The sequence below is a fragment of the Benincasa hispida genome, chromosome 3, assembly GCF_009727055.1.
Source record: "Benincasa hispida cultivar B227 chromosome 3, ASM972705v1, whole genome shotgun sequence".
Taxonomy (NCBI): domain Eukaryota; kingdom Viridiplantae; phylum Streptophyta; class Magnoliopsida; order Cucurbitales; family Cucurbitaceae; genus Benincasa; species Benincasa hispida.
In genome coordinates this window covers 36,134,224-36,143,061 of record NC_052351.1, presented here as the reverse complement: position 1 = coordinate 36,143,061, position 8,838 = coordinate 36,134,224, and positions in this window count along the sequence as shown.

The following is an 8,838-nucleotide window of genomic DNA, read 5'->3' as shown; positions in this document are numbered from 1 at the left end:
TCTGCTAGAGAAATCATGGAATCATTACAAACATTATTTGGACAATTTATCAGGAACGAAATTCTCGAAGATGTTTTTAACTATAACATAAAAGATAGAATCCATGCTAATGAACATGTTCTAGATATGTTAAAAGTAATAAACACAAATGTCATAGATGAGAAAGCTGAGAAAGCACGATAAAGTAAATATGATTTACTCGTTGTTAAGACGTGTTTAGTGAAAAATGATAAATTAACCTGGATACTTGATTCAGGTTCTCCCTAAATATGTTAATATTAGTGTTGAACCCTTCGACTTCTAACAGCGCGAGAGCCTCTTTTCTAACGATATTATCTTTCTTTTTTTCTCAGTGAACTCCCTTCGATGATGAATCTTAGGTCCGATCTAAGATGGAGAGTTCCTTCTCAAGAACAAAGTCTTAGACTCCCCTTAAGACAGGAATTATCTTCAAGGTCTTGTACTTTTGAATCAATGAAATCGCATACTGGAATACAATGAGCAAAGATTAAAAAAACACGATGTTGCATGATTCGGCCACCAAAAACAAATCACCCTTAATTGATAAACAAACGCAACAACCCTAAATGAACACCACTATTCTTCCTTTAAAAAACCATGGTTAAGAAAGGAAACAATCTCCATTCAGAAATAGTAAGTTGTACCTTGTACAAGGAAACTATTAATCAAAATAAACCCACAAAATTTTTGCAAATAAGAAAAGAAAATATACTATAAAGATAACATCTTTTATGACATCAGCTAAAACAATATTTGTAACAATTGCAAAATCACTATAAACAATCTTAAAAAATATAGAGCCAATTAATGAAACTGTAATCCACGTTAAATGGGGAAAAAAACTACATGATTCTGATTATCATCGTTAATTAGGTTTAAGAAAAAACAGCAAAATTGATAGTTAATAAGAAAAGAACCAAGAATATTACTAATTTTATTTTTTTTTCTTCCGCTTTAGTGGATAATGACATGTTATTGCTTAGAAATACAACCACCAACAAATCCCGCAGAATTGTGTCGGGTGCGGCCTTCGAAGACGAGGTTGTTATCGGACTCACATGGTTACACTTACATCATAGAACCACTTTTCTTTCTTACCATATTTAAAAAAGTTGACACGACGATATCGATGTCTTAATTTTAATAAAAAAAATATATCAATAAGATATTGATAGATATATATAAAGTACTTGTAAAATAAAAATTAAATTTAAATTACAAAATATATATTTTATATTTTGTTGATAGAAAATATTTTACAATTTTAAACATATTAACCTATCTATTATTTATATCATATTTATATTAGTGATATTTGTTGCTTATCATTTATATTTTGTGAATTTTCTTACAATATAATAGAAATATCGATTTACCTCTCATCTCAATTTGTAGAAATATTAATGAAAATATTTAATAAAAATGTAATACTATCCCTCAATAAATACACAGTTTTTTAAATCTGAAATAATGAAGAAAATGCAACAAAATATAGTTAATTTTAAAGTCAATCTAACCTCAACTTATTTAATAAATACATTAGCTATCAGCTTAAAGATTGATGACTCGGTGAACTAAAAATACATATTTTATAGAAATAAATACTTTAAAAATGAATATGAGGCTCAAAGTTGGATTGAATTTGACGTTTTAGTGCAAATAATCCTCTGTGATGAAAAGTTTAAAAAGTAGTCTGATGTGTTGTAAAGAAGTATAACCTTTGTGTCCATGGTATTATGACTTACATCTTAGGTGATTTTTCATATTTAATTTGATGTATTTCTTTGTTGTTTAAGTGACTCAAAGCTTCTATCGAGTTCAGGTAAATGTTTTCTTTTTGGACGATCTATTTCATGTTCTTAGAGTCCTTTGAATTAGCTTGTATGTTTTATTTGTCTTTTTTTTTTTTTTTTTATTAGGTCTTGTCTGTAACTCTTTATATAATTTATTACAGTTTAATCATTTGAAAAGAAAATGTAATTCGTTTAATTATAGAAAATCCTATTTTTCCTAACACAAACTACATATGAAGCTGTCGAGTACTGACCTACTTGACTTCTGCCATTGATGTTATAATTAGTATTATTTTACCAAATAAAGCCAGCTATTCAAATCAATTAAACAAAAGATCGATGCCATTATTTTTCTGCATTACTTTATAAAGGGAATAAAAGTTTTATAATTGTGAATTAAACCATGGCAAACTTTTGTGTATTTATTTATCATATTGATAAAAAAAAAAAAATTATGAGATTCGTCAATTGATATCAGTATAATTATTTCTGTTTCTTTTTCTTTTAAATAACTAATATTTTTTTTCCTTACAATGCAACCAATTTAAAATACTGACTCAGTTATGTTACGTGGTAGGTATATATATTAATTATCATTATCTTTTCTTGTTTAGACTGCACGTCTATGTATTTTTTTCTTTCTTTTACAATAACAACAGAAGCAAAAATAAGTCATTAACCAGATGGCCTTGGACTGAGAGTGTATTTGAAATATAGTTTCAAATATTTAATTTAAAAAATAAGTCATTTTGAAAAAAAATTCATGTGTATTTTAATAAATTTTTATAAAAAAAATTTAAATAAAAATGAGCTTTTTAAAAACATTTTTCTCTTAAGTCAATTCAAAATCTTCTATAGCTTCAATAACTCTCTACATAAAGCTCCATTAGATCTTTAAGTATGTACAATACATCTTCAAAAAAGTGGATTTTTTACTTTTAAAAGTATTCAATATGTCTATTGATCACTTTCAATTTACTAATTTATTATCTAATAGACTCTTCGCATATTTGAATTTTTAAAAATCAACTAATATTTAATTGATAAAATTTAGTTTTTATGCCTAATGAGATCTTAAACTTACAATAATTGTATCTAATGTCTATAAATTTTAAAGAAATTGTCTAATAAGTTGATGACCTTTTAATTGCAAAAATAAAAAATTGAAATGATTCCCCATAATTAAAATTCTAAAAACACATTATACATTCTTAAAGTGAACACAAAATTTAAATTTAAAAAACTTATTACACATACCCTGATTGTTGAGAATCAAAATCTGCACACCTTGAAAAATGTTTTAGTGCGCTTTCATGTAGTAGCACATGTATATCATACTTAAAATGTAGAAACGATACAAAATCATTGCATATCGTGTAATATTTTTTTATTCAAAATTTGATATTAAATTTTACATATTTATTTAATGTATTGAAGTGTGGGAAGAGAGAAATCGAAGCTCTTATCTCTTGCCTCAAAGTTGATAATACAAACAACTACGTTCATGTTGGCTTCTTGTTTATATTTGGTAGTAATAATTTGATGAAAAGTTTGAGAATTAAAATGAATAAAAAATAAAATAGGATTATTTTTTTTTTCGAAAGGAGAAAAAAAGTAAGAAATTATTTGAAGAGGGAGGAGGATAAAAGAATTATTAATATTTAAAAATGGAGAACCAATAATTAGATTAGGCCCATAAAGTAGGTGGAAACGAAACAGAATAGGCCAGAGGGCATCCCATTACAGAGTGAGTGAGGCATATTGGTCAAGTGGATCTCACTTTTCTCTTTCATTAATCTCTCTTTTGACGGAACCCTCCATCAAAATCTGATCCTTCTTCATCTTTTTCCCTCTTTTCGCTTTCGGTTTCATCGATTCGCCGATATGGATAGAGATCTCGGCTGCCGTCGACTTCCCTATCTCTCCGGCTGCGTTCCCGCTTCTCCGGCTTGCTTTCCGATCCACGAAGGTATGGAGTATTCCCGCATCCACGGCGGCGGCGGTGGCGGCGGCGGAGGTGGCAAAAGAAGCGGCTGGAGGTGGCGGTATCTTCTGAGGAGGTGGATGAAAGATAGTATGAGTATATATGGATCGAAATCTCTGTCTTTCCAATACGACGCCGTTAGTTATTCGCAGAATTTTGACGAGGGGAGCCGTTATTATGAGAGCAATCGAGAAAATGAGATTGGGATTTCGAGATGAAGGATGATTTAGTTAATCGCCCTGTAGATGGATCGTAGGATTTTCTGTGTTCAATTATTGCAATTTTCTTTTCAGAAACCTTTTCTTTTAGTTGGTTAATTTTGAATCTGTTTTGAGATTTATGAATAAATGGTGGGAGTGTGGAGATTAGAGAATTGTAGATCTACGAAGACGATGAACATTCATTCTTGTGTGTACAGTTTTCCAGATGACAGGCGCCGGCTATTGATTGGCCGTATTTTCTTTTTCTTTTTTTCTTTTTTCTCTTGTAATTCAAATACGATGGAAATGACGGGTACCTCTATGATGTATATTTAGTGGCACAACAAAACTGTAATTCTATACATAATTTTCAAAGTAAAATTGCTTCGAGCCTTCAACCACTTTGCTTCGTGAAAAATATTTGGTTACATCTTAAATTTTATATATTTTATACATTTCATCTCGAAAATTCTTAGGATTTCATTTTAAATTTATTTTAATAGGGATGTTTTCAAATATAAAATAATGAGTCTCACAAAATTTTATTGACTATTAGTAAAAAAACTCAATGATAGACATTGATAGATTAATCATTGTCTATTACTGTCTATAGATAATAGGATTTTGTTATATTTAAAAATATTTTTAATATTTTTTTTTTTCATTTAGAACAATTGTCCTTCTTATTATTGCTCTATATATATTCAACAAAATATATCTCAATAAAAAATAAATTATACTATATTTAATTTAATTATTATTGATAATAATAAAACAATAATAACCATTATTATTATTATGGTGATGAGTTTGAAAAATTTTGAAAAAAATAAATTAATCAACTTTATAGTATTTAAAAAATAACTGGATGAATTAAGATTAGTTTTCTTTTAATACTGAATCTCAAGACAATAAGTAAGAAGAGTTTTGCCACATAAACTATAATTTGATCATTAGAAAATGAGGTGCATAAAAGATGAAACTAATCTGACCATCATGAGTTGGTGTAATAACAAATAGAGGCATAATATTGATAAATGGTTAAAAAATATTGCGTTTAATCCATAATGATCACGTTCATAGAATTTAATATTCTATAAGTTTCCTTGATACCAAAATATTGTAGTTTTCATGTAGTCGGTATGTCGTGTCTATTCAATTGTGCTCAGCTTAACTATTTGATACTAATCTTACCAAAATGAGCAAAGCTCTATATACACAAAGCGTGTTTTGTGTACTCTTGACTAAATATTAGATCAAAGATTTGAATCTTCCTCCTCATCTCGATTAACCATCTAACTATACCTTAGTGGATAAAACACAAATCATCATCTTAAAATCAACAATTTAGTCCCTATTTAGTAACAATTTGGTTTCTAATATTTGAAAACTAAGCCTATAAACACCTATTTTACCTCTAAATCTTTTGTTTTGATATCTATTCTAAACCATATTTTTAAAAACCAAGCCAAATTTTGAAAACTAAAAAAAAAAATAGTTTTTGAAAAATTTGTTTTTATTTTTAAAATTTGGCTAAAAATCCAACTTTTATATTTAAGAAAATCCAAAGCATGATTAAAAAAGGAGAGAAAATATGTTTAGTTTTCAAAAACCAAAAACAAAAAACGAAGGCTCTGTTTGGTAACTATTTGATTTTTAATTTTTGAAAATTAAGCCCACAAACACTTTTTTCACCTCTAAATTTCTTGTTTTCTTATCTACTTTTTGTTCATATTTGTAAAAACTAAGTCAAATTTTGAAAACTAAAAAAAATAATTTTTAAAAATAATTATTATTTTTAGAATTAAGATGTCAATCATTGTAAAAAAAATGTAAATAAATTAATTAATTTTCAAAAAACATTTTTTTACCAAATGGGGTCGAAATGGGTAACGATACCTCAGTTGTTATGGTGCCATAACTAAATTAAAAAAAAAAAAAAAAAAACCATATTGCCCGTTAATATGATATGTTTGGGCGGACAGAATGTGGTTAGTGCAATATAATGTCAGTACGATTAACAGTATGTGTTACGCCATTTGTTCTCTTACTTATTTCTCTCTCTCCTTTCTTAGCAATGAATGTGAAATTGAAACTCTATCTTTTGGTTGAAAAAAAACAAATTTAGTTTAATTTTAAGGATATTTTTAAATATAAAAAATTGAACTAAATTATTTATAAATATAGTAAAATGTGATTGTCTATCGATGATAATATTGACATCGATAGACAATGACATTGAACAGTTTTGTCGCTTAAAACAATTGTCCTTAAATTAACTTAACGAAATTGTACGATATTCTATATCAAATTTTCATTTCACCTATCAGGTATAGTATCAATTAGTTTTTATTTATTAATGTAATTAAATAATTAGAACAAAATCACATTATTATTGAAAACAAAATACAAATTATAAATTAAAATTCACTTATTCTAATTGAAAAAATTTCTGCTGGCATCTGTGGTATTCAAAATAAAAAAGGGAGAGAATATCGCTTTAATTCCCGTTCACTTTAAATTATTCTTTGTCATCCTCATTGATGTTAAACAAACGAGATTTAAATTTATATTTAGTCATAACTCTTAATTAAGTCATATAAAATATCTTCATTAAAAAAAAAGGTCATACCAAACTATCAATTAAAAAATTAAGTTCTTTTTTTCTCCCTATTTTCAAATAAAGAAAAATGAGTCAACTATTTACAAATATAACAAAATGTCACTATCTATTAACGATAGATCACAATAGTCATCTATTAATGTTACTGATAGATGTTTATCGCGATCTAGCAAAATCTATCACTAATAGACGGTGACATTTTGTTATATTTGAAAATATTTCAGCAGTTTTACCATTTAAAACAATTACCCTAATTTTTTTCGTTTTTCTTCTTTTTTTTCTTTTTTCTAATGGTCGAACCCAAAGATAAAGAAATAAATTACAACCAAACAAATACGCACAAACATAATTTTATGTTTTTATATCCAATAGAAAAAATCTCCACTAAAATAAAATTGAGATTTAAAGACATTTAAAAATGGTCACAATCAAAATCCGTGACATTTATTTTGTGTCATTATATTCCTTGCAAAGATATAAATATTAACTATAGTGTTAAAAAAAAATGTCATAATGGAACTTTTAATAACAATAAATAATTATTAAGAAAATTTCTCATTGAGTTAGTACTTCCGTAAAAATAAATAAACTTCAATTTCAAGAAATAATATCTTCCACGAAGACATTCACCAATGAAACGATAACCGTTTTGAAAAAAACTATTCAGGAAGAGCTACAATTACTAACAACTATAAATTGTTATTATCTTGCTTATTAAAATAGGTTATCATTGTCATCAATTGACTCATAGTTGCTTATTCCTGTAGCGTTATGGGTATTGACGATAATTATAAAATATAAAAAAAATAAATAATATACAGTAATAATTTTTTTCTTGTTAAAAATATCTAAACTATAACACTTTTTATTGTCAAGGATATCTAAACCATGACAAATATTTTATGTCAATAAATGTTCTATCACGACACATTTTTTTATCACAGAATTTCATATTAATGACACTTTTATATTATCAATAAAATATATGTCTTAATAGTTTATTATTTCTTTGGACCTTGTCATTGCACACCTGATTACCATTATCACCTAATTATATTTTAACCCAAAATCCATACAAACATTAAAAAAGAACTTTCATATATAACAATAAATAACATCTTTACAAATAAGCTAAATGCAACTATCAATTGTTCTCAAAGAAACAAATACAAATAAAATAATAACCAAACTTGGTAAAATTTTTACAAAAAAACTAAATGCAACATGGTATTATCATAAGTAACTATACTACAACAAATTTTGTCATTAACCAAACTCAACCACTTATTTGGTAGTTTCACCACTTAAGTGGATCTATGCAAAACCTAGTAAAAACATTGAAGGGATGAAATCCCAGTATAGAAGCGAGTGTGTTAGTGAATTTTTTTTGGAACAAAATAAAAAGCAAGAGAAAAATATAGAATGATAACAACTTTAAGCATGATGTCTACAAAAGGTATAGAGAGGAAAGAGAAGATGAGAAAATTAACCTTTATGAAAGTCACTTCTTCACGTTCTCCTCTCCTGAAGATCACGAATTCTTCTCCTCCTCACGAACACAACAACGTACATAATTTCTATTGGATATCACCACCAAAGCTTTCCTTGGCTATTCTCAAGCTGAGCAATCTAGAAGGAGTTGTGGGCTCTTCTTATTAATTTTGGTGAAGGAGAATGATGTTTTCTTTAGAGAATTCTAGGGAGAGGATCAAAAGGTAGAGAGAAAAAAACAACATACTTTTCTTCTATCAAAAATGCATCTGCCAAGTTATGTTAGAGAGAGGTGGGCCTCCCACTACACGAAGAAATAACTCCCATAATTTAAGTAAATTAAAACAAATTTTAATATAACTAAATTAAAGACTTTATATTAAATCATATTTAGCATAAATGTCATATATTTGAATCATATTCAAATAATAATCTCTCATATAGTCTATAGTTTTAATATGAATCATATTCAGATTAAACTTTATCCTATAGTTTTATATGAGTCACATTCATATAGTTAATATTTGAATCATATTCAAATATTTATCTCTCTAATAAAACTTTATATTATAATGTATCCATATACATTATATTAATTGTATCTCATACAATTAATTCTTTTTAATTAATTTGAACAATTCAAATTTAACTCAAAGTTAATTAATTCTTGTTTAACTCTTATTGAGCTAGCAAGGAGATCTTATGAACCTACAAATTAGAAGCTCC